Genomic DNA, 27,405 nt, shown 5'->3' with positions numbered 1-27,405 from the left:
GCTGCCTCGTTTAAACAACAGTGGGCCTCACTGGGATAATTCAGCGTGGGCTTAATGAGGAAAGAAAAACTGGCAAGCAGGAAGCACGCCTGGGTGCCAGGAAAAGTACGGGCACTGTGAGGGGCCTCAGCCTTGCTCTCGAGCCCTTTGCTTGGGACAGTGGCCATGTGATGGATTTGATATACTCAGCTACCTCCAGGTACACTCCATGTTCCCTCACACCCCTGCCATGTCAGGGAGACAAAGTCCAGACGATGCACAGTAGCAGAGAATCCAAACTCCGTTGACGTTCGAGCTTGACAGGGAGAAAGAAAGGGGACGTCAGACCTTAGACACGGCACGTCGCTGGCTCAGCCACTGTCGCAGTAACGAACCATCCTGGCTTAGCCCTGAAAGATCCACATCCTGGGAAAGCCAGAGCAGTTGGTCACCCTCTATGACCTTCTCTTCTTTCATGAGTAATTCCTGCTGCAGGGAATGAGGGTGCTGGGGAAATGAGCCCGGGGGAAAGGGAAGCAGGGGTTGCTGCACTGCATACGCCCTGGTGCAGGGTCAGCTGGGAGAACCTGGCCCCACAGCCCCAAAGGTGCGAGAGTTATGTATGCACCAGGGGAAGAAGGCTGAGTGTCGAATGCTTCCCAGGCCTCCATTTACTCCCTTTGCAAACTTTCCTTCCCCTCCTCAGAGCTGCGGATCCTGCTGCTGTGTTGTAGTGACCTGCTGGAGTCCTTCTGCATCCCAGGGCTCTGGAACGAGGCAGATGTGAGTAGCAAGGTTATCGCCTGGCACGCATGCAGCTGGGACTGGGAGGAATGGGAAAGTTGCGCTTGGTTCTGGCTTCCTGTCTTCACTTCTGAGCTCCTAAGAGGGCAGTCCATTCACATGCTATGGTAGAAAATTCTCATCTACAGGTAAGCTTTATCTGCTACTGCATTTTTACCCTTAACTCCTCCTCAAGCTTGCTCCAGTAAAGCCCGTGGGAGCAAGGCAAGCTGAGTCATACAGTATCTGGCTCCAAATAGTGCTTGGGATATGCTTTTGTGTTGCAGGTGGGGAGCATAAAGGGAGAAAACATCTTTGCCATTTTGAGATTATTGTGTGTTTTGTTTTCCTTTGATTCCTTTTGAAGAGGTGGTAAATACAACCCCAGAATCCCCTCAACAAGAGAAAAAGGGTCCAGAGGGGAGAAGCGCGTGACAAGACATGGGCGGGATCCTTGGCAGTTAACTTGGCATTGAGGGAACCTGGAGGTTAATCTGACACCACTTAGGAGCTCAGTGACACCTTTTGTTGCCGGATCTGACTGTGATGATCTCAAACCAGCTCACCCGTATTACTCACTCTTCACACATACATTCATTCTGATTCTTTCATTAATTTGTTCACCTGGTGGCCTGAACTGGCGCCCAACCCCATAGCTCTATGGACATTGAATTCCCAAGGCAGCAATTCTAGGTGGAATGTTTTCTATTAACTTACTGTGTGATTCTGGACCTGCCTCTGTTTTCTTATTATTATTTGTAAAATCTGTAGAATGTTATGTATAGCATTCTGAGATTTTAAAGAAATGTTGTACCATACAATCCTTGCCCCTAATAAGTGGCATGACATACACATATGAAATATTTTCATGTACATTTATGTGTCTCTGGACAGAGAGAGAGAGAGGCCTGACAGAGCCAGTCAAGGTCAGGCTCAAGATTCAAGTCCTACTCCCACACAGCTCATGACAAAATATATTATTATTATTATTTTGAGATGAGTCACTCTGTCGCCCATGCTGGAGTACAATTGGCACCATCTCCGCTCACTGCAATTTCCACCTACTGGGTTCAAATGATTCTCCTGCCTCAGCCTCCTGAGTAGCTGGGATTACAGGCACCCACTACCACATCTGGCTACTTTTGTATTTTTAGTAGAGACGGGGTTTCACCATGTTGGCCAGGCTGGTCTCGAACCCCTGACCTCAGCCTCCCGAAGTGCTGGGATTACAGATGTGAGCCACCATGTCTGGCCAACAAAATATATTCTAATTTTTGTTTTTCTCCATCCCTAAAGTGAGCATAATAATAGTACCTGCCTCCCATGGGTTTGGAAGGCGTAAATGGTATGTATTGTCTATTGGAAGTGCCCAGCTTGTGCCCCTGACATGCAGTCATGCTCAATAAAGCTAAGAAATGAATTTGCTTAGACACACAGATACGCAAGCTATTCACGATGAAGGGCATAAATGCTAACATGCTGTGGTATAACCAAGATGGCAGGGAAAGTTTCAGGGAAGTAACACATACTGTGTGAAATATACAGTCCTCTCCACCCTGGAACCACTTCCTCCAGGTGGAATCTTAAACCTCCTTTCAATTCTAAATTAAGTGGCTTAATTAGCTTTTGCTTTACTCACTACTTCACAAGGGGCTGTGAAAGTCAAACTGAATGCCTGGCAAAGTTCTATACAACAGCTCAGCGAAGCTCTTTCAACAATCCAGGCAAATCTAGGCCATTGCCTGGGCCCCATTTTGTTGCAGATGCCTGGGCAGTCCTGGAGTGATTTAGAGGAAGGAGGTCAGTAGCTGCCAAATAGCCTGGAGTGTTGCTAGCAGGAATCCCTGGGGGCTCTTTACTAAGTGTGATGGGTGAGGAGCCTCCTCTCTAGGGCAGACCCAGGCTTCCTGGAGCCTGAAATTTACACAATTTGGGGCTTTGCTGCAGGCCACTCCCTCTCTGCTCCTCCCAGTTAGACTGCCAATTTAGATTGCAGGTACTCTAACTTCACTCCAAAATGGTTGGTCTTGGTGTTGTCAGATTCCAATGTTAGAGGACCAGGGAGACGAGCTCCAGGTCTCTCCTCTTCTGGTCGGTCCCTGGTGCTGAGACCAGGCTTGGCTGGAAAATCTGAGAAACATTCAATGGCTGTTGATTTACCAGGAATGTAGCCACAGAGATGGAGTAAACCCATTGAGTCAAATGTGTTTCCACTTGACCACTTGGCAAGTCCCAGCCCTGACCCTCTTCTCTTTCTAGATTCCCAGGGAGATCATAGAATTTTTGTCCCATCTGGGTCATTGTGGAAAAAGGAGAGGGATTCTCCTATCCCATTTCCAAACTCCGGTGTGAGATAGATGACTTTCGAACATCCTCTGGAAGCCAGGGATGGGTGAGATAATGAACCAAGAGCAAGATCAGGTGACGAACTAGTCCCTGTTTCCGTGACACTTACCTGGTTTTAAAACTGAAATACTGGTATCCTGGGGCTTCCCTCAGTCCTGGGTTGGCCACCCTGGAGTCCCAGGACACAGAGCCTAGCTATGGTCAGAGGGCACCACAGTCCGAGGCCAGCAGGGACCCTACATCTAGCTTGTCCAGGGTGGTGAAAAATCCAGTCCCCTGCAGAGGCAGCAGAAGGATTTGGGTGAAGCAGGCACTCAAGCTTGCTCCAGAGGGCTTTTTAGAGCCTGGAGCTGACCTGCTTCCCCACCCTGTCAGCCAATTGCTCAGTACCCACAGCTGATCTGAGAGGTCCTTAGAACCACTGAGTGAACAGAGATGGTGCCACTTGTACTCCAGCCTGGGTATGGTGGCACGTGCCTGTAATCCCAGCTACTCAAGAGGCTGAGGCAGGAAAACTGCATGAACCCAGGAGGTGGAGGTCGCAGTAAGCTGAGATTGCACCACTGCACTCCAGCCTGGGTGACAAAGCAAGACTACATTAAAAAAAAAACGAAAGAAAGAAAAAAAGAAAGAAAGAGAAAGAAAGGAAAGAAGGAAGGAAGAAAAGAAAGGAAAGAAGGAAAAAAGGAAGTTAGGAAAGAAAGAAAGAGCTGGCAGAGGAGGGTGTGGGGAGCATGAAACTAGTTAGCACCTCAGTGAGTGGTCCGCTGCCCTTATTAGGGGAAGGCTGGATCTCAAGGTCTGGAAAAGGAACATCTGTCAGGAGTGGATACAGGGCAGGCTCTGCTTATTGTACTAGCAAGTTCTGCCATCTCCAGTTTGCCTGGAAACGGCCTGTTTTAGGAATTTCAGTTCCCAACCATGAGACCCCTGGAAATGAGATGTGTGAGACCTGCTTGTTTCAGGTTTCATTCATTTGTTATCCATTCATCCCTTTCTCAGAGCATATTTCTTTTTATAACATGGTGCCCCTAGTGATGCTTTTTGACCACAGACCTTTGCTTGGAGACCATGAGGCCAAAACCCTGAAATCTGCTATTAAAAGAAACACTTTAGCTGAATTAAATTTAAAAGACCTTAATTTAGCAATGAATCACGCAGCCTCCCCTGTCAGAGTAGGCTCTCAGACTGCAGCAAAGCCCCGTGGTGGAAGATTTATGGATAGAAAAAGGAAGGTGATGTACAGGAAACGGAAGTGAAGTACAGAAACAGCCGTATTTCAACACAGTGTGAACAGTTGGCTACATTTGATTGACCAAAGCTTGGCGATTGATTGGCACTAATGTAGGCTACAGCCTGTTTATACCTCCACTTGTTATGGTTCACCATTTATGCAGAAACCTTTAGGTTGAACTTAAAATATGCAGGGAGACAGCTTTAGGCCAAACTTGATTTAACACTGCCCTTGACCGGGGACAGAAGGGCAGGACAGAGATCAAACCTTCTTCTTGGAAAAGTCCTAGGCACTGGCCCCACACTCCAGTCTCTCGTATCTTCTCTAGAATCTTCATAAAGAAGGCAGGAGGGAAGCCACTGGTTCAAACAGGTCTGGGAAGAAAGCTCAAAGGGGCTATGGAGCAGCCTGCCCTTCAGCCAGTCCAGGAACCAGCTGAGCACATCTGTTGAACAGCTGGACTGCCAGGGCCTCCTCCAGTACCATCTCCTACTCCACTGAGTCAGTTTTGCTTTTCCTTTCGCTTTGGATTCCTGAACCAAAGCTCTCCATCCAGAAGTATAATTATATGACTAATGGGATCACCCCATCCCCACCCTTGTGGCATTTCCCATTAGGCACAAAGATCCATTATCCCACAGCAAATTCTGACCTCTAACCAGTGACACACCGTTCCACTTACATTCCATGGAGAAAAAATTCCATACATGTCATCGAGTTTCTCCCAAGTGTAATAGAAGAGAGTTGCTGTATGTCCTGGAAACTGGCACGTCCACTCTGGATTTCTGAGGAAAATCAAGATCCAGACTTCCAGACCAGCCTCAGAGATCGGAACCCAGCTTCCAACACCTTGCTGCATTCCCGGGTTCTTTGTTAGAGAACCAGTCTCCCTCAGGAGACCTGCTCCTTTGCTTTGCTGCATACGGATACTAGTATCAATGCAAGTATCCAGGCAGGAATCAGGGACTATGGGAAGCCAAGGCCAAAGGCTACAGGGTCAACCATGGGCAGATTTGAGCAGAAGGTATTTGCACTCGCTCCCCTCCCCAAAACAAAACCCACTGTCTAGGGATCCAATGCTTCCAGCTGCTTTGTCCATCACTGCCCCCAGTAGGAAAACAAATTCTGTTTCAAGGCTGAGCACATTGGCTCACACCTGTAATCCCAGCACTTTGGCAGGCTGAAGTGGGTAGATCACCTGAGGTCAGGAGATCAAACTCAGCCTGGCCAACATGGTAAAATCCCATCTCTACTAAAAATAAAAATATTAGCCAGGTGTGGTGGCAGGTGGGTGCATGTGTTTGCTCAAACCCAGAATTCACACATTTTTTGGTAGGGTGATTTTTCTCAATGTCTGCGTTTTATGTGTATTAGTTTCTCTGTCTCTTTTTCTGTAGAAATGAGGTCTTGCTATGTTGCCTAGGCTGGTCTTGAAATGCTGGCCTCAAGCAATCCTCCCACCTTGGCCTCCTGAACCACTGGGATTACAGATGTGAGCCACTGAGCCCGGCTGCACATTGGTTTCTTTTCTTTACTTTTTCATCTTTGAGATGGGGTCTCCCTCTGTCACCTAGCCTGCAGCACATGGCATGATCTTAGTTCACTGCAATCTTCGCCTCCCAGGCTCAAGCTGTCCTCCCACTTCAGCCTCCCAAGTATCTGGGATTACAGGTGCACGCCACCACACCTGGCTAATTTTTGTACTTTTGGTAGAGACTGAGTTTCACCATGTTGCTCAGACTGGTCTGGAACTTCTGGGTTCAAAAGGGTCTCCTGCCTCGGCCTCCCAAAGTGCTGGGATTACAGGTGTGAGCCACCACGCCCAGCCCATTATTGGTTTCTTTATGTTGATTGGCTGTTGATTATGATCTGGGTTAATCACAAGAAGAAACTATTCTGGAGGCCACAGGGGTTTTAAGTGACACACACACAGGATATGTATAATGACAGTAGCTCATAGTGAGTAAGCACTTGCTGTATGCCAGGCTTGGTCATTACCATTTTATCCGTATCATAAGCCTATGAAATAAGTGTCACTTTTGTTCCCATTTTGAAGGTGGAGAAAACTGGGACACAAATGTCGAGTTGTCCAGGTCACACAGATGGTAGCAAGCAGAGCTCTGCCATGCTCCCGGGAAGCCTGACTCCCGTACCTGCATTCTTAATCAAGGCATGGAGTACACGCTGTGTTCCTTTACCCACAATTCTTGTGGGAAAACACTTAGGACAAAAAGTGAGGGAGGATATCTTTGATCTTTCATAAAGAAATAGTTTTATTCTCAACCTTTCCCCCATTTTACCCCTCAGTAGTCCGTAAGTAAATCAGAATTTCAGCAAGGAAACAAAATAAAACTGACAAATGCATTGTATAGATTACATAAGGCATCCACTGGGCTCCAGTGATTCTATTCTGGAGATTACCCAGTTGGCCTTGGTGTTTAGAGTTGACAAGTCCATTGGGGTCAGATCACCAGTGCATCCTTCAGCATTATCTGCCATGGGAGGTGACATGAGCTCAGGACTTGGCCTGAGCTTAACTCAGAAAGTGAAGATGCATCTTTTTTTTTTCCTGCTGTGGAGCAACACTTCTCAAACTTCAATGTGCCTGTGAGTCTCCTGGGGATATGGTTAAAGGGCAGAGTCTGATATAGCCGGTCTCCCATAGCCGGTCTCAGGGGAGGCCTGGCACTCTACATTTCTAACTCATTTCCAGTGGGGCAGATGCTGATGGTCCGTGGCATGCACTCTGAGTAGCAAGGGTGTAGAGGACCTGATTCTTGCCTGACACTCAGCAACACTATTGCCACTTTACTCCCAGGAGAGCTGTAAGCACCAGGGTAGGTAAGAAAGAACACAGGACTCGTGGCCAGAAGGCCTGTGTTCCAGGTTGCACTTGGCTCCTGGTAAGCAGTGTTGTGCAGGGGGCACATGAGTGGATCTTTCCGGGCCTCCATTTGCTAGCTGCTACAATGAGGGGCTGGTATTACATGATTTGCAAGGCTTGTACCAAACTCTAAGTTATCCAATGGGGCAAGGTGGGTGAGGAAGCCCCTCTTCAGAAATAAGAACCCCCACTTTGGTGAATAGTGCATTACAAGCCGACAATGAAGCTGGAGGCTCAATAAGTGTTCTTTACTTCCACTGAGGATGGCATGAACAAATGAACTTACTTTTCAAAAGACAAAAAGGGGCAAACTATTGAGGAAAAGGAGATACTGTATGCAGAAGGGTTTTCAAGAAAGAAGCTGGCAGTCTCCTTGGGTTTAAGGGCACTGCAGTCCAGTTGCTGAACTGCCTGCCCGATGAACCTAATGAAAATTTCAACTCCTGGACAAGCAGATCCAGAGAAGGAAATTCCTTGGGTAACTCTGTGTTAGGTCTTTGGAACTGCCTTTTTTTTTTAAAGAAAACTCCAAAAGTTTGGTAATTTATCATGTAAATTGAGGCAAAGATGATCAAGAGGGTCACCCCCACTTCCAGCTCCAATAGTATTGCGGGGGAGGAGTGGTGGAGGTTGTTTGAAGAGTCATTGTAAAATGTAATTTTTTCTCTTTTTTTTCTTTTTGAAATGGAGTTTTGCTCTTGTTACCCAGGCTGGAGTGCAATGGCGTGATCTCGGCTCACCGCAACCTCTGCCTCCTAGGTTCGAGCAATTCTCCTGCCTCAGCCTCCCAAGTAGCTGGGACTGCAGGTATGTGCCACCATGCCCAGCTAATTTTTCTGTATTTTTAGTAGAGATGGGGTTTCACCATGTTGACCAGTGTGGTCTTGATATATTGACCTCGTGATCCATCCACCTCAGCCTCCCAAAGTGCTGGGATTATAGGCGTGAGCCACTGCGCCCGGCCATAAAATGTAATTTTTAAGTACAGGTATTTTATCTCATAGCAAATGCAATAACTGCATTTTCTTTGGATTATGAGGAAAAGACCCCAATGATCTAAAAAATAAGTAAACAAAAAACAACAGAGCCAGGCACAGTGGCTCACGTCTGTAATCCCAGCACTTTGGGAGGCCAAGGCAGAAGACTCTCAAGCTCAGAAGTTCCAGACCAGCCTGGGTAACATAGCAATACTGAGTAGCTACTAAAAATTTTTAAAATGAGCTGGGTGTACTGGTGCACACCTGTAGTCCCAACTACCGGGGAGGCTGAGGTGGGAGAACTGCTTGAGCCCAGGAGGTGGAGACTGCAGTGCGACATGACTGTTATTGTACTCCAGCCTGGGTGACAAAGAGACCCTGTCTCAAAAACAAAACAAACAAACAAAAATAACCCAGAAAAAAACCCAGAGCTTTTTCTTTATCAGTAGGGAGTTTAAGTAGTAAAAGCAAAACAAAGGAAGACTTATGTGATTAATATTTAATTCAGACAGTTAAAACGATGCTTTTCACAAAGTCTGCCAAAGTTCTGACAGCTATAGATGCTGTTAAATGAAATAACTTAGCTTGAACAAGGGAAAGAATTGCTTGGTTAATATTTTTCTTTTTTTAAATTTTTAAAAATTTTTTGTTGCATTTTAGGTTTTGGGGTACATGTGAAGAGCATGCAAGATTGTTTCATAGGTACACACATGGCAGTGTGATTTGCTGCCTTTCTGCCCAGAAATGCCTATCTGGCATTACTCCCCATGCTATCTCTCCCCAACTCCCCATCCCCTGCTGTCTCTCCCCTGTTTCCCCTGACAGACCCCAGTGTGTGATGCTCCCCTCCCTATGTCCATGTGTTCTCACTGTTCAGCACCCACCTATGAGTGAGAACATGTGGTGTTTGATTTTCTGTTCTTGTGTCAGTGTGCTGAGAATGATGGTTTCCAGGTTGATCCATGTCCCTACAAAGGACACAAACTCATCTTTTTTTATGACTGCATAGTATTCCATGGTGTATATGTTTCACATTTTCCCTGTCCAGTCTATCATCGATGGGCATTTTTCAAGTGGCGCACACTGAAAGAGATATAGATACACTTTCTAGATTACTATTGGTCCAAACGAAGTTCATTGCAAGAATCACCATGAGATGACTGTGTGAAACTTCGATATCAACCTAATGTGTTTGAAGGGTTAACATAAGGTTCTTAGCAAATAACTGGGCTTGGGCTATGCCAGAACCACCAAACAGAATCCCTCAAGCCTGCATTGATTCCCTCACTCATTCACAAGTCCTTGCTGAGAGTGTATTCTTTTCAGGTCATGGTGCTAGGAGCTCTATGTGGTGGGAAGTTAGAGGCTGCAAGTGCTGGGCTCAGTTGAACATGGAGCCTGCCTTCCAGGTACTTGCAGTCTAACCAAGTAAATGAGATATTTGTCTCATGCCACCTCCCAGGGGAAGGGAAATCAAGGATATGTTTCTGGAGAAGCAGCTTTAACTTGGGCCTGATTTCTTTTGGGCAAACATGGGGAGTAATGAGCATGAGGCAGGAAGAGTTTATTTAAATCTCCTAATGAGTACTATATTGAATAGGAGTGATGAAAGAGGGCATCCTTGTCTACTGCCAGATTCCAAACAGAATGCATCCATTTTTTGCCCATTCAGTATGATATTGGTTGTTGGTTTGTCGTAAATAGCTTTTATTACTTTGAGATACGTTCCATCGATACCGAGTATATTGAGGGTTTTTACCATAAAGGGCTGTTGAATTTTGTCAAATGCCTTCTCTGCATCAATTGAGATAATCATGTGGTTTTTGTTTTTGTTTCTGTTTATGTGGTGAATTATGTTGATAGACTTGCCTATGTTGAACCAGCCTTGCATCCCCATGATGAATCCTACTTGATCATGATGAATAAGTTTTTTGATTTGCTGTTGCAATCGGCTTGCCAATATTTTATTGAAGATTTTTGCATCTATGTTCATCAGGGATATTGGCCTGAAGTTTTCTTTTCTTGTTGGGTCTCTGCCGGGTTTTGGTATCAGGATGATGTTGGTCTCATAAAATAATTTGGGAAGGATTCCCTCTTTTTGGATTGTTTGAAATAGTTTCAGAAGGAATGGTACCAGCTCCTCTTTGTGTGTCTGGTAGAATTCGGCTGTGAATCCCTCTGGACCTGGGCGTTTTCTGAGTGGTAGGCTCTTAATTGCTGCCTCGACTTCTGACCTTGTTATTGGTCTATTCATAGTTTCAGCTTCCTCCTGGTTTAAGCATGGGAGGACACAGGAGTCCAGGAATTTATCCATTTCTTCCAGGTTTACCAGTTTATGTGCATAGAGTTGTTTGTAATATTCTCTGATGATGGCTTGAATTTCTGTGGAGTCTGTGGTGGTTTCCCCTTTATCATTTTTTATTGCATCTATTTTGTTGTTCTCTCTTTTATTTTTAATCAATCTGGCTAGTGGTCTGTCTATTTTGTTGATCTTTTCAAAAAACCAGCTCTTGGATTTATTGATTTTTTGAAGGGATTTTCGTGTCTCAATCTTCAGTTCAGCTCTGATCTTAGTTATTTCTTGTCTTCTGCTGGGTTTTGAGTTTTTTTTGATCTTGCTCCTCTAGCTCTTTCAATTTTGATGATAGGGTGTCAATTTTGGATCTCTCCATTCTCCTCATATGGGCACTTATTGCTATATACTTTCCTCTAGAGACTGCTTTAAATGTGTCCCAGAGGTTCTGGCATGTTGTATCTGCGTTCTCATTGATTTCGAAGAACTTCTTTATTTCTGTCTTCATTTCATTGTTTACCCAGTCAATATTCCAGAGCCAGTTGTTCAGTTTCCATGAAGCTGTGCGATTCTGGGTTGGTTTCTGTATTCTGAGTTCTAACTTGATTGCACTATGGTCTGAGAGGCTGTTTGTTATGATTTCAGTTGTTTTGCATTTGTTGAGCAGTGCTTTACTTCCAATTATGTGGTCAATTTTAGAGTAGGTGTGATGTGGTGCTGAGAAGAATGTATATTCTGTGGATTTGGGGTGGAGAGTTCTGTAAATGTCTATCAGGTTTGCTTGCTCCAGGTCTGAGTTCAAGCCCTGGATATCCTTGTTGATTTTCTGTCTCGTTGATCTGTCTAGTATTGACAGTGGAGTGTTAAAGTCTCCCATTATTATTGTGTGGGAGTCTAAGTCTCTTTGTAAGTCATTAAGAACTTGCCTTATGTATCTGGGTGCTCCTGCATTGGGTCCATATATGTTCAGGATCGTTAGCTCTTCTTGTTGTATCGATCCTTTTACCATTATGTAATGGCCTTTCCTTGTCTCTTTTGATCTTTGTTGCTTTAAAGTCTATTTTATCAGAGATGAGAATTGCAACTCCTGCGTTTTTGCTCTCCATTTGCTTGGTAAATCTTCCTCCATCCCTTTATTTTGAGGCTTTTTATATCCTTGCGTGTGAGATGGGTTTCCTCGATACAACAAACTGAAGGTTTTTGGATTTTTATCCAATTTGCCAGTCTGTGTCTTTTGATTAGTGCATTTAGTCCATTTACATTTAGGGTTAATATTGTTATGTGTGAATTTGATACTGCCATGTTGATGCTAAGTGGCTGTTTTCCCTGTTAGTTGTTGTAGATTCTTCATTATGTTGATGCTCTTTTGCATTTAGTGTGATTTAGGAATGGCTGGTATTGGTTGTTCCTTTCTATGTGTAATGCCTCTTTCAGGAACTCTTTTAAAGCAGGGCTGGTGGTGACAAAATCTCTGAGTACTTGCATGTTTGCAAAGGATTTTATTTCTCCTTCACTTCTGAAGCTCAGTTTGGCTGGATATGAAATTCTGCATTGAAAGTTTTTTTCTTTAAGAATGTTGAATATTGGCCCCCACTCTCTTCTGGCTTGTAGTGTTTCTGCCGAGAGATCTGCTGTGAGTCTGATGGGCTTCCCTTTGTGGGTGACCCAACCTTTCTCTCTGGCTGCCTTTAGTATTTTCTCCTTTATTTCAACCTTGTTGAATCTGACAGTTATGTGCCTTGGGGTTGCCCTTCTTGTGCAATATCTTTGTGGTGTTCTCTGTATTTTCTGTATTTGAGTGTTGGCCTGTCTTGCTAGGTGGAGGAAATATTCCCGGATGATGTCCTGAAGAGTATTTTCCAGCTTGGATTCATTCTCTTCGTCTCCTTCTGGTACAGCTATCAAACGTAGGTTAGGTCTTTTCACATAGTCTCACATTTCTTGGAGACTTTGTTCATTCCTTTTTGCGCTTTTTTCTCTAGTCCTGGTTTCTCGTTTTATTTCATTGAGTTGGTCTTCGACTTCAGATATTCTTTCTTCTGCTTGGTCAATTCGGCTATTGAAACTTGTGCATGCTTTGCAAAGTTCTCGTATTGTGTTTTTCAGCTACTTTAATTCATTCATATTCCTCTCTAAGTTATCCGTTCTTGTTATCATTTCCCCATATCTTTTTTCAAGTTCCTTAGTTTCTTTGCATTGATTTAATACATGATCTTTTAGCTCACAAAAGTTTCTCATTATCCATCTTCTGAAGTCTAATTCCGTCATTTCGTCACAGTCATTCTCCGTCCAGCTTTGTTCCCTTGATGGTGAGGAGTTTTGGTCCTTTCTAGGAGGCGAGGTGTTCTGGTTTCGGGTGTTTTCCTCCTTTTTGAGCTGGTTTCTTCCCATCTTTGTGGATTTGTCCGCTTGTCGTCTGCGTACTTGCTAACTTTTTGATTGGGTCTCTGAGTGGACACCCAGATTGTTGATGATGAAGTATTTCTGTTACTTGGTTTTCCTTCTACCAGTCTAGCCCCTTCGCTGTACGACTGCTGAGGTCCACTCCAGGCCCTGCTTGTCCGGGGTGCACCTCTAGCAGCTGTGGCACAGTGAGGGATGCTACCCGTTTCTTTTTCTACTATCTTTGTCCCAGGATGATGCCTGCCAAATGTCAGTCTTTTGGATATAGAGGGGTCAGGGAGCTGCTTGAGGAGACAGTCTGTACTTTATAGGAGCTCAATTGCTGAGCTGTGATCTCTGTTGTTCATTCAGGGCTGTTAGGCTGCTATGTTTGATTCTGCTGCAACAGAGCTCATTAAAAAACCCTTTTTTCTCAATTGCTCTGTGTTGGGGGGTTCGGGCTTTATTTTTGGATGTTCATTGAGGTGTCCTGCCCAGCTAGGAGGCAGACTAGCCACTGTTTGCCTGTCGAGGCTCCACCCTGCTCTTGTGAGGCTCGCCCTGTTGGGGCAGGTTCTGCTGTTCTGCTGTGGCCTCCGCCACACCCTGAGGTGGAGTCTCTTGGTTGTAGCGGGTTGCCTCGGCAACAGCAGGCTGCGTCAGCAGTGGGCGTGTATCTCAGTAGTGACGGGTTGCCTCAGCAACGGCTGGCTGCATCAGCAGTGGGCGTGTATCTCAGTTGGGGCGGGTTGCCTTGGTAATGGTGGACATCCCTCCCCCACAGAGCGTCGCAGACTGAATGCACGGGGATCGTTTGAAATCGCGGTTTTGTTCGTCCCACTGGGCTAGCCCAAACGCTCTGTCCCTGCAATCCCCTGGGCGGGCCCACTGTCCAAGTTCATTCAGTCTCAAGTCCAGCCCTCTCAAGTCTCAGGTTGCCAGTTCAACAGGGCACCCAAACAAGCATGCCCTGTGTGGAGCGATGGGTAGGGCCGGCCGCCACCACCCCGTCTGCTGGCTTCACCAGGCAGAGGTACTGCCAGGCATCCAGTGTCTTTTTTATACTTGGGAATTTCCCCGTTCTGTGGGCAACAAAGATCAGTCTGGAAATGCAGCTCCGACTTAACTCTCCGTGGACTCAAGGAGAGCTCCAATCCTGGGTTGTTCTCACAGCACTATTTTGAGTCCTCTTTAATATTTTTTATAACACTACATCTAGACGGTGTATATACTTTAAGAGAGACTATAAATGAACATTGTATATTTTTATAAAAGAGTATTTTGAGTGATTTTAATTACATATAGTGTTTCAAAAACAGAGTATGTATATTTTTTATACCCAACTAAAAATAGCATTTTAATATTTTTTAAAAGACGGTATATCGGGGAGAGGACTCGAGATGGCACTGTGAGAACAACCCAGGATTGGAGCTCGCGTTGAATCCGCAAACGGTGAGTCAGAGCTGCATTTCCAGACTGATCTTTGTTGCCCACAGAACGGGGAAACTCCCAAGTATAAAAAGACACAGGACGCCAGGATGTAGGTCTGCCTGGCGAAGCTGGCAGCTGGGGTGGTGGCGGCCGGCCCTACCCAGCAATCCCCACAGGGCGCGCGTGTCCGGGTGCCCTGTTGCACCGGCAACCTGAGACTTGAGAGGGCTGGACTTGAGACTGAACAAGACTTGGACAGTAGCCCAGCCCAGGGGATTGCAGGGACTGATCGTTTGGGATACCCAGTGGGACGAACAAAACCGCGATTTCAAGCAATCCCGAGAAGATGGTCCGAGACGCTCTGTGGGGGAGGGGCGTCCACCACTACCGAGGCAACCCGCCCCAACTGAGATACACGCCCACTGCTGACGCAGCCAGCCATTGCCGAGGCAACCCGTCCCTACTGAGATACACGCCCACTGCTAACGCAGCCTGCCATTGCTGAGGCAACACGCTACAATGAAGAGACTCGGCCGTAGGCCGTGGCGGAGACCACAGCAGAGCCTGCAGGAACAGGGCGAATCACACAACAGCAGGGCGGAGCCTCGGCAGCCAAACAGTGGCTAGTCTGCCTTCTAGCTGGGCAGGACACCTCATCGAACATCCAAAAATAAAGCCCAAACCCCTCAACACAGAGCATTTGAGAAAAAAAAGGGTTTTTTAATGAGCTCTGTTGCAGCAGAATCAAACATAGCAGCCTAACAGCCCTGAATGAACAAAAGAGTGCACAGCTCAGCAATTAAGCCCCTATAAAGAACAAACTGTCTCCTCAAGCAGCCCCCGACCCCTCTATATCCAAAAGACTGACATTTGGCAGGCATCATCCTGGGACAAAGATAGCAGAAAAAGAAACTGGTAGCATCCCTCGCTGTGCCACAGCTGCTAGAGGTGCACCCCGGACAAGCAGGGTCTGGAGCGGACCTCAGCAGTCATACAGCAAAGGGGCTAGACTGGTAGAAGGAAAACCAAGTAACAGAAATACTTCATCATCAACATTCCGGGTGTCCACTCAGAGACCCAATCGAAAAGTCAGCAACTACGCAAACGACCAGTGGACAAATCCACAAAGATGGGAAGAAACCAGCTCAAAAAGGAGGAAAACACCCGAAACCAGAACACCTCTCCTCCTAGAAAGGACCAAAACTCCTCACCAGCAAGGGAGCAAAGCTGGACGGAGAATGACTGTGACGAAATGGTGGAATTAGACTTCAGAAGATGGATAATGAGAAACTTTTGTGAGCTAAAAGATCATGTATTAAATCAATGCAAAGAAACTAAGAACCTTGAAAAAAGATTTGAAAAAAGATTCGAGGAAATGATAACAAGAACGGATAACTTAGAGAGGAATATGAATGAATTAAAGTAGCTGAAAAACACAATACGAGAACTTCGTGAAGCAAACACAAGTTTCAATAGCCGAATGAACCAAGCAGAAGAAAGAATATCTGAAGTCAAAGACTAACTCAATGAAATAAAACGAGAAACCAAGATCAGAGAAAAAAGCGCAAAAAGGAATGAACAAAGTCTCCAAGAAATGTGGGACTATGTGAAAAGACCTAATCTACGTTTGATAGGTGTACCAGAAGGGGACGAAGAGAATGAATCCAAGCTGGAAAATACTCTTCAGGACATCATCCAGAAAAATTTCCCCCACCTAGCAAGACAGGCCAACACTCAATTGCAGGAAATACAGACAACACCACAAAGATATTCTTCAAGAAGAGCAACCCCAAGGCACATAATCGTCAGATTCAATAAGGTTGAAATAAAGGAGAGAATACTAAGGGCAGCCAGAGAGAAAGGTCGGGTCACTCACAAAGGGAAGCCCATCAGACTCACAGCAGATCTCTCGGCAGAAACACTACAAGCCAGAAGAGAGTGGGGGCAAATATTCAACATTCTTAAAGAAAAGAACTTTCAACCCAGAATTTCATATCCAGCCAAACTGAGCTTCAGAAGTGAAGGAGAAATAAAATCCTTTGGGAACAAGCAAGTACTCAGAGATTTTGTCACCACGAGGCCTGCTTTACAAGAGCTCCTAAAAGAGGCACTACACATAGAAAGGATCAACCAGTACCAGCCATTCCAAAATCACACTGAATGCTAAAGAGCATCAACATAATGAAGAATCTACAACAACTAACAGGCAAAACAGCCACTTAGCATCAAAATGGCAGTATCAAATTCACACATAACAATATTAACCATAAATGTAAATGGACTAAATGCACCAATCAAAAGACACAGACTGGCAAATTGGATAAAAATCCAAAACCCATCAGTGTGCTGTATCCAGGAAACCCATCTCACACGCAAGGATACACAAAGGCTCACAATACAGGGATGGAGGAAGATTTACCAAGCTAATGGAAAGCAAAAAAAAGCAGGAGTTGCAATCCTCATCTCTGATAAAATAGACTTTAAAGCAACAAAGATCAAAAGAGACAAAGAAGGCCATTACATAATGGTAAAAGGATCAATACAACAAGAAGAGCTAACGATCCTAAACATATATGGACCCAATGCAGGAGCACCCAGATACATAAGGCAAGTTCTTAATGACTTACAAAAGGACTTAGACTCTCACACAATAATAGTGGGAGACTTTAACACTCCACTGTCAATACTAGACAGATCAACCAGACAGAAAATGAACAAGGATATCCAGGGCTTGAACTCACACCTGGAGCAAGCAAACCTGTTAGACATTTACAGAACTCTCCACCCCAAATCCACAGAATACACATTCTTCTCAGCACCACATCACACCTACTCTAAAATTGACCACATAATTGGAGGTAAAGCGCTGCTCAACAAATGCAAAACAACTGAAATCATAACAAACAGCCTCTCAGACCATAGTGCAATCAAGCTAGAACTCAGAATTCAGAAACCCACCCAGAACCGCACAGCTTCATGGAAACTGAACAACTGGCTCTTGAATGTTGACTGGGTAAACAACGAAATGAAGGCAGAAATAAAGAAGTTCTTCGAAACCAATGAGAATGAAGACACAACGTGCCAGAACCTCTGGGACACATTTAAAGCAGTCTCTAGAGGAAAGTATATAGCAATAAGTGCCCATATGAGGAGAATGGAGAGATCCAAAATTGACACCCTATCGTCAAAATTGAAAGAGCTAGAGGAGCAAGATCAAAAAAACTCAAAATCCAGCAGAAGACAAGAAATTACTAAGATCAGAGCTGAGCTGAAGGAGATTGAGACACGAAAACCCCTTCAAAAAATCAATAAATCCAAGAGCTGGTTTTTTGAAAAGATCAACAAAATAGACAGACCACTAGCCAGATTGATTAAAAATAAAAGAGAGAACAACCAAATAGATGCAATAGAAAATGATAAAGGGGAAATCACCACAGATTCCACAGAAATTCAAACCATCATTAGAGAATATTACAAACAACTATATGCGCATAAACTAGTAAACCTGGATGAAATGGATAAATTCCTGGACTCCTGTGTCCTCCCAAGCCTAAACCAGGAGGAAGCTGAAACTATGAATAGATCAATAACAAAGTCTGAAGTCGAGGCAGCAATTAAGAGCCTACCTCACAAAAAAAGCCCAGGTCCAAACGGGTTCACAGCCGAATTCTACCAGACACACAAGGAGGAGCTGGTACCATTCCTTCTAAAACTATTTCAAACAATCCAAAAAGAGGGAATCCTTCCCAAATCATTTTATGAGACCAACATCATCCTGATACCAAAACCCGGCAGAGACCCAACGAGAAAAGAAAACTTCAGGCCAATATCCATGATGAACATAGATGCAAAAATCTTCAATAAAATATTGGCAAGCGATTGCAACAGCAAATCAAAAAACTTATTCATCATGATCAAGTAGGATTCATCCTGGGGATGCAAGGCTGGTTCAACATACGCAAGTCTATCAATGTAATTCACCATATAAACAGAACCAAAAACAAAAACCACATGATTATCTCAATTGACGCAGAGAAGGCATTTGACAAAAATCAACAGCCCTTTATGCTAAAAACCCTCAATAAACTCGGTATCAATGGAACGTATCTCAAAGTAATAAAAGCTATTTATGACAAACCAACAGCCAATATCATACTGAATGGGCAAAAACTGGAAGCATTCCCTTTGAAATCTGGCACTAGACCAGGATGCCCTCTCTCACCACTCCTATTCAATATAGTACTGGAAGTTCTAGCCAGAGCAATCAGGCAAGAAAAAGAAATAAAGGGTATTCAAATAGGAAAGGTGGAAGCCAAATTGTCTCTATTTGCAGACGACATGATAGTATACCTAGAAGACCCCATTGCCTCAGCCCAAAAACTCCTGAAACTGATAAACAACTTCAGCAAAGTCTCAGGATATAAAATCAATGTGCAAAAATCACAAGCATTCGTCTACACCAATAACAGGCTTAAAGAAAGCCAAATCAAGAGCGAACTGCCATTCGCAATTGCTACCAAAAGAATAAAATACCTTGGAATACAACTCACAAGAACGTAAGAGACCTCTTCAAGGAGAACTACAAACCACTGCTCAACGAAATCAGAGAGGACACAAACAGATGAAGAAACATTCCATGTTCATGGTTAGGGAGAATTAATATCGTGAAAATGGCTATACTGCCCAAAGTAATTTACAGAATCAACGCTATCCCCATCAAGCTACCATTGACTTTCTTCACAGAACTGGAAAAAACAACCATGAACTTCATATGGAACCAAAAGAGAGCCCGCATAGCCAAGTCAATTCTAAGCAAAAAGAACACAGCGGGGGGCATCACACTACCGGATTTCAAACTATACTACAAGGCTACAGTAATCAAAACAGCATGGTACTGGTACCAAAACAGAGATATAGACCAATGGAACAAAACAGAGGCACCGGAGGCAACACAACATACATACAACTATACAATCTTTGATAAACCTGACAAAAACAAGCAATGGGGAAAGGATTCCATGTTTAACAAATGGTGTTGGGAAAACTGGCTAGCCATGTGCAGAAAGCAGAAACTGGACCCCTTCCTGACACCTTACACTAAAATTAACTCCAGATGGATTAAAGACTTAAACATAAGACCTGGCACCATAAAAACCCTAGAAGGAAATCTAGGCAAAACTATCCAGGACATAGGAGTAGGCAAGGACTTCATGAACAAAACACCAAAAGCATTGGCAACAAAAGCCAAAATAGACAAATGGGACCTAATGAAACTCCACAGCTTCTGCACGGCAAAAGAAACAGTCACTAGAGTGGATCGGCAACCAACAGAATGGGAAAAAATTTTCGCAGTCTACCCATCTGACAAAGTGCTGATATCCAGAATTTACAAAGAACTCAAGCAGATTTACAGGATAAAACAAGCAAGCCCATTCAAAAGTGGGCAAAGGATATGAACAGATACTTTACGAAAGAAGACATATATGAGGCCAACAATCATATGAAAAAATGCTCATCATCACTGGTCATCAGAGAGATGCAAATCAAAACCACATTGAGATACCATCTCACGCCAGTTAGAATGGCGATCATTAAAAAATCTGGAGACAACAGATGCTGGAGAGGATGTGGAGAAAAAGGAACGCTTTTACACTGTTGGTGGGAGTGTAAATTAGTTCAAACATTGTGGAAGACAGTGTGGCGATTCCTCAAGGCCTTAGAAATAGAAATTCCATTTGACCCAGCAATCCCATTACTGGGTATATATCCAAAAGTCTGTAAATCGTTCTACTATAAGGACACATGTACAGGAATGTTCATTGCAGCACTGTTTACAATAGCAAAGGCCTGGAATCAACCCAAATGCCCATTGATAATAGACTGGATTGGAAATGTGGCACATATACACCATGGAATATTATGCAGCAATCAGAAATGATGAGTTCGTGTCGTTTGTAGGGACATGGATAAATCAGGGGAATATCATCCTCAGCAAACTGACACAAGAACAGAAAATGAAACACCGCATATTCTCACTCATAAGTGGGTGATGAAAAATGAGAACACATGGACACAGAAAGGGGAGTACTAAACACTGGGGTCTATTGGGGGGAAAAGGGGAGGGCCAGTGGGAGGGGGAGGTGGAGAGGGATAGCCTGGGGAGAAATGCCAAATGTGGGTGAAAGGGAGAAGAAAAGCAAAGCACACTGCCATGTGTGTACCTACGCAACTGTCTAGCATGCTCTGCTCATGTACCCCAAAACCTAAAATCCAATAAATATTAAAAAGAAAAAAAGAAAACTGATGCCTACAGAGATGATGTCACCTGCCCAAGGTCACACAGTAGGTTCATAGGATTAGGAGTTGAATTCTGGCCAATGTGGGTTTAAATTCCATGTACCTGATTGCTTGCCAGAGATGCCAGTATATTCTGCAAAAGTCCCGTCTGGGCCTCTATATAGCGGGAGTATGGATGGCAAAATGATGTCCAGCTCTCTCCCATGCTCTGACAAGGGCCATCTTAGGGAGTTGGTGAGTCTTGGCAAGGGTGGTCCAAGTATGTGAGGCACAAGTAGGAGCTGGCAGGCAAGAAACAGCATCAAGAGCAAGCGGCTGCCTGTGACCTCTGACGTCTGTCTCTCCCACTGGCCAAGGCAAGGCCGAGTTCCATCACTGGATGCAGGGAGCCCTGGCCCAGTCTTCCACTGCTGGCTGGCAGTGACTAACGGCTCAGCCCACACCCTTGAGAGCAGACACACAGTGGCCACTTCTGTTTTCTGGCCCAAGCACCTCTGTGGGAACAATCCTCCACCTTGTGCCCGCAACGGGCCCAGCCTGGAGGAGGTGGGGACAACCCTCCTGGCTGGGGCCCTGCTTCACCCAAGGGGCCCAGCCAGCTCAGTCAGGGGCTGGGGGCTTCCTGAAGAGTCAGCTGCACAGAGGCCAGCAGGGGACCAACCCCCAGGCTCTCCCTTTTCTTCCTGGCTGCCAGCTGATCAGTGTGTCACTCCCTCAGCCTGCTGGGAAATAGCTGATATCACAGACCTGAGGAACAGAAGAGAACTTTAGCCACCCCTCCTTAACTTCAGCTCCCCAACCCCACCCTGCAGATGAGTAAACTGAGTCCACCAAGGCGAATGCAGAGACCAGGGTCCAATTTTGTGACATTCGTCTCATCTGTGACACAGATGTGTCTCAAGAAGAGTAAATGAGAACACAAGAGGCTGGGCACAGTGGCTTATGCCTGTAATCCCAGCACTTTGAGAGGCCAAGGCGAGTGGATCATCTGAGGTCAGGAGTTGGAGACCAGCCTAACATGGTGAAACCTCATCTCTACTAAAAAATTACAAAATTAGCTGGGTGTGATGGTGGGTGCCTATAATACCAGCTACTCAGGAGGCTGAGGCAGGATAATTACTTGAACCCAGGAGGCGAAGCTTGCAGTGAGCCAAGATCATGTCATTGCACTCCAGCTGGGGTAACAAGAGTGAATCTCCATCTCAAAAAAAAAAGACCACAAAGGAAATGTACTAGGATCATGTTCAGTTTATATTAGTCCACAGTATTGGGAAAGAAAAAGGGTGAAATCACTTAAGACAATGGTTACATTAACTTAATGGGATATTAAGCAACCCTTTAAATGATTAACAAAAAGATGGGCTGGGTGCCGTGGCTCACGCCTGTAATCCCAGCCCTTTGGGAGACCGAGGCGGGTGGATCACGAGGTCAAGAGATCGAGACCATCCTGGTCAACATGGTGAAACCCCGTCTCTACTAAAAATACAAAAAATTAGCTGGGCGTGGTGGCGCATGCCTGTAATCCCAGATACTCAGGAGGCTGAGGCAGGAGAATTGCCTGAACCCAGGAGGCAGAGATTGCGGTGAGCCAAGACCGCGCCATTGCACTGCAGCCTGGGTAACAAGAGCGAAACTCTGTCTCAAAAAAAAAAAAAAAACCGGAAAGATAATACAGTAATGAGAAAAAACACTTATGCCATAATAGTAAATAACAAAATAGGATAGTGAAATTGTAACTAGGCTACAATTTTTTGGGGGGAACACTGCATGTGCCTATGGACAAGGACGAGCTAAAACACAGCATAATGAAGTCAAGTGGTTTATAAAGACGATTTTCACCCAGTGACATCTGGAGATTATCCACAGGGGTCCAGTGAGGGCAGACTGGGGCTGGTGCAAAGAAGCCTCCCACAAAGAAAGAGACCACTTCATCTGACCTTGCCGTAAGTGTTCCAGAGACAGACATCCTTGTTCTTTCGGAACCCACTTTAGCTGCACTGTCTGATGCAGTGGCTACTAGCCCACGTAGCTATTTAAATTAATAAATATGAAACAAAAATCTAGTTCCTCAGTTGCATTAGCCACATTTCATGTGCTACCACACTGCGGCTACCATATTGAACACAGCAAGTACAGAACACTTCCAACACTGTAGAAAGTTCAGCCCCAGCCCTCGCTGGCAGAAAACGCCTCTTCAGAGGTAAGGGAGCATCTAAAACTCACCCCACGGTCCCAGACCCAGTCTCAGAAACATGGATTTCTTTTTCTAGGAAACAAAAGGGGACGTGTGCAGGGATTCAGCAGTGGAGCCCCACCCAGCAATCATTTGCTAGGGAGGTCTCCTAGCAACCTGGTTAGGTGGCAGGCATGAGGGAAGGCTCCCAGCTGACCTGTCAGATGAAAAGCCTGGGTGTGGGTCAGAGCCAAAAAATGGAGCAGTCAGGGCTCTGGGTTTCTATTTCCCCATCTTTATTCTGGATAGCCATGCCAGGCATGTGTCAAATATGGTTCAGGCCACTGGAACCAAAGCAGGGCTTGATCTGGGTGTCACACAGTATACCGCTGTGCTGTCCCTGTCTGAACACAGTTCATCTTTGCATGGTGATGAATGTTGCCAACTGCAAGAAGGGCTGTGACTCCATTTAGGGGAGAGAAAATCTAGCCCCAGAGAACACCAGGGTCACAGCAGAACTGACTATATGCCCAACATAAAGCCAAAGGGGGTGATCTGAGGATGGCAGACACAGAGCTGGGGTGGCCAGCTGATATGGGCTTGAGTTTAGAGCCCATGAAGGCCCCTGGCTGGCAGGCATGTGTCAGCGGAGGACAGGAGCCTTGTGCACCGCAGACCTGGGCCTTGGGAGGCCCGTGTCCTTGCGGGCTCTGGATGAAAAAGGCCTGCCAAAGCCTCTTATGATCTCTTGCTACAGGGCAATGAGCAGCCCGACTTTCTCCAGCACAGGCCCATGAAGTATGCAGAGGTACCGCCATCTCCTTTTATTGAAGAGAAAAGGGAGGCCCAGGCAGAGAAGCTGACTTGTCCCAGGTCACACAGCTGGGAGGTGCTGGCAGGTCTGGAGCTCAGCTCTGGCTCTCTGCCCAGTGCTCTCTGCCCTCAGCAGCCCACCAAAGTGGTCATGCCAGGGGTCTCCCACCCAGCTGCTCAGTGTGTTCAGTGTGCCAGTCCTGCTTCCCATCTTTCCCTCCATGGTCTTCAACCAGAAACACTCCTGGTGAACCCTCAATGGCTGCTTGCTGCTGACAAGCTAATGCCTGCGCTCCCCAGCCCAGTGCTCAGGGCCCTCACAATCTGCCCCTGCCCACTTTCCCCAGAGTCCTGCACTCCTTCTCACTCAGCCCCATGCCTGCTGCCTCCTCCCAGCCCTCTTCATGCTCCTTCCTCCACATGGAATGCCTCCTCCCTACCTGTGTGTAATCAGCCAGCAAAATCTAACTCAGCCCCAGCCTAGCCCATGACATCTTCCCCAGAACCCCAGCCCACCTCCCCTACTAGAATCTCTTTGCACCTTGTTAAGGCTTTCATCACAGACTGCCCTGTACCATGGGCATTTGCATCACAGTTTCTCTGACCTGGCTGTGATCTTTGAAAAGTGAAGCCCACCTGACTCCTCTCAGTTTACCCCAAAGCACCTGGCACAGAACAGCTGGTGGGTAGATGGAAGAGTGGAAGTGTGGGTGAATGGGAAGATGGGTGGGCAGACAAGCAGATGGAGGAGTGGACGGTTGGGAGGTAGGGGGATGAAGGAATGAATGAGAGGTTGGGTGAATGGATGGATGGGCAGATGAATGGAAGGATGGACAGATGGATGGGAGAGTGAGTTGGCAGGAGCATGAATAGGTACATGAGACTACGTGGGTGTGAGAGGGATAAAGGAATGACATGTATGTCCAGGGAGTACACAATTATCATCTTCCCTTCTTTCCAAAAGGCACTTCAGCCTACCCTTGCTGGGTTCTATGAACACCAGCCCCTCTCCTTCCTTCAATCTCGTAGCCAAGAAAGTTATTGTTACAGGTACTGACCCCACTCCATCCAGTGTCCCCATCTTGGCAAACTTAGAAATGAGCAAATTTCAGCCTGGTGCGGTGGCTCATGCCTGTAATCCCAGCACTTTTGGAGGTTGAGGCAGGCAGATCACAAGGTCAGGAGTTCGAGTCCAGCCTAGCCAATATGGTAAAACCCCATCTCTACTAAAAATACGAAAATTAGCCAGGTGTGGTGGCACGTGCCTATAGTTCCACCTACTCGGGAGGCTGAGACAAAAGAATCTCTTGAACCCAGGAGGCAGCAGGTGCAGTGAGCTGAGATCATGCCAATGCACTCCAGCCTGCGTGACAGAGTGAGATTCCATCTCAAAAAAAAACAAAAAGAAAAGAAAAGAGCAAATTTTCATCAAGCAATTTTTGGAAACAGCCCAGGACCCAGGCTCAAGTCCCAACTCTACTACTTACCAGCTAAGTGCACTTGGGGAAGCCAGGATACCAGGCCTTCATTTCCTGATGAAAACGTGGACCATTTCAGTGATGCATGGGAAAATTTATACACCACTATGGGTTAGCCAGTTGACTATTGGTTGCTACTGTTCTTTCTTGGAACTGTGTAGCGTTTTGTTTTTGAAAGCCTAAAAACATGTTTCTTTATTTTGTCCATCAATGTATCTATTGTATCAATGTATCTATGTATCTGTCTGGTCATGGCAGACACTGAATATGTATTCTTAAATGACTGACGAATGAGTGAACAGAATGGGTGTTTGTGCCTTCCTGCAAACAGGGAGAAATGAGGTCCTCCACATAAGAGATGAAAGGAAAGTGATTAAGAAGTCAATTTTATCTACAACATATTTCTATTTCTGAATCTCTGGCTAGTCTCCAGTTTTGAAAGATGGTACCTCTTTCTTTACCTTGCAGGAGCCAAAGCCTTTGACTGGGCCAGGATGTACACAGCTGAGTCCTGCCAAGCAGAGAGAAACCATTTCCCAATCAATCATCACCACGCCAAGTTTCAGAACAAGTGACCCTTAAGGATGGCAAAGATTATGAAACCCAAAAGCAGGAGTGACACAGCTTCCAAAGACTTGCCTTGCATACCATTTCCTTCAGGCCATCCACCCTGGCACAGCTCAGGGAAATGTTGAGCTGCAAAAGTTGTTAACCAGCAAACAAAGAAAGGAAACCCAAATGGGACTGGCCCAAATATACCAAGTCTTGGCCTTGGTTGAAAACCGGGGCAATCTGTCCAACTTGACTGGGGATGTGGGAGCCCTCAGATCTCAGCTCTTCAAAAACAATGGTGAATCCAACCCCACATATCACTGATAAAGGAAGCGTGAAAGGTGCCCATGGGCTCTGCCTCCTTGCAGGGGGCTGCTCCCACCTTTCCCAGGCTCCTCTCTACCCAGAGGAGGACAGTGAGACTCGATGTGGAATTGCAGAGGGGAGAGGACTCTGGGGTCCACTGTACTTTCTGGAGGGCCACCTATGCCCCCTGCCTCCACATGTTTAAGGCAGTCATTTGATCTTCACTGCAACCTTGGGGGTGGTGTCCTTTCATGAACTCTGTTTTGCAGACAGTATCAAACCTCAGAGAGGTTCAGGTCCCATTGTTTATTCCATCAACACTCTTCCTGGTCCTAAAGTAACATCTGTTCATTAAAGACGATCTTAAAAATATAATGGTACAAAAAAGAAAATCAAAACCTTTCATAATCCCAGAGAGAATTGCCTTTGGTATTCTATGGTGGGACATTCTTGGAACTGTTTTCCAATCTTAGCTCTAACACTTCCCAGCTCTGTGCCCCAGGGTGGGACCTCTTTGTCCTCACTTCCCAGCCTTTTATACCTTTATATAAGGAAGATGTTAACCACTCCTCCTCCAGAGGCTGTTGTGAGCATTTAAATGAGTTCAGATGTGAAAGGCGCTTAGAAGGGGCTTGGTCCTTGGCTGGGCATGGTGGCTCAAACTTGTAATCCCAGCACTTTGGGAGGCCAAGGCAGGCAGATCACCTGAGGTCAGGAGTTTGAAACCAGCCTGGTCATCAGGGTGAAACCAGTCTCTACTAAAAATACAAAAATTAGCCAGGTGTGGTAGTGCATGTCTGTAGTCCCAGCTATTCAGGGAGACTGAGGCAGGAAAGTCACTCGAACTCAGGAGGCAGAGGTTGCAGTGAGCCGAGACCATGCCACTGCACTCCAGCCTGGGTGACACAGCAAGACTCTGATCTTAAAATGAATAGAATACAATAGAATAGAATAGGCTGGGTCCAGAGTAAAAGTTCATAAATGTTCTCTCGCTGTATTCTCTCTGGTCACAAATATACTCTTCCATACTTTATAAAATTGGGATTAAACTGTATACTGTGGTCTTTCTCACTTTCACTTAACAGTATGGCATGGCTGGGCATGGTGGATCATGACTGTAATCCCACTGTAATCTCAGCACTTTGGGAGACGAGGTGAGTGGGTCACCTGAGGTCAGAAGTTTGAGAACAGCATGACTCACATGGTGAAACCCTGTCTCTACCAAAAATTCAAAATTAGCTGGGCGTGGTGGCACACACCTGTAGTCCCAGCTACTCCAGAGGCTGGGACAGGAGAATCACTTAAACCCGGGAGGCAGAGATTGCAATGAGCTGAGATGGCGCCATCACACTTCAGCCTGGAGACAAAAGGGAAACTCCATCTCAAAAAAAATCAAACAGTATGGCATGAATAGCCCTTCAGAGCACAAACACTCTTCCCCAGTGTCATCTCCAATGGTGGCAGAATGTTCCACTGA

General features: G+C 45.6%; 1 pseudogene; it reads left to right on the top strand.

Annotated features, from left to right (window-relative positions):
* Positions 1-27,405, top strand: part of LOC100398588 (uncharacterized) — a 52,540-nt pseudogene that overhangs the window by 18,592 nt on the left and 6,543 nt on the right.

This window comes from Callithrix jacchus, chromosome 11, assembly GCF_049354715.1.
Source record: "Callithrix jacchus isolate 240 chromosome 11, calJac240_pri, whole genome shotgun sequence".
Taxonomy (NCBI): Eukaryota; Metazoa; Chordata; class Mammalia; order Primates; family Cebidae; genus Callithrix; species Callithrix jacchus.
Note: the sequence above shows the minus strand (reverse complement) of the source record. Positions and strands in the feature narration are given on the sequence as shown.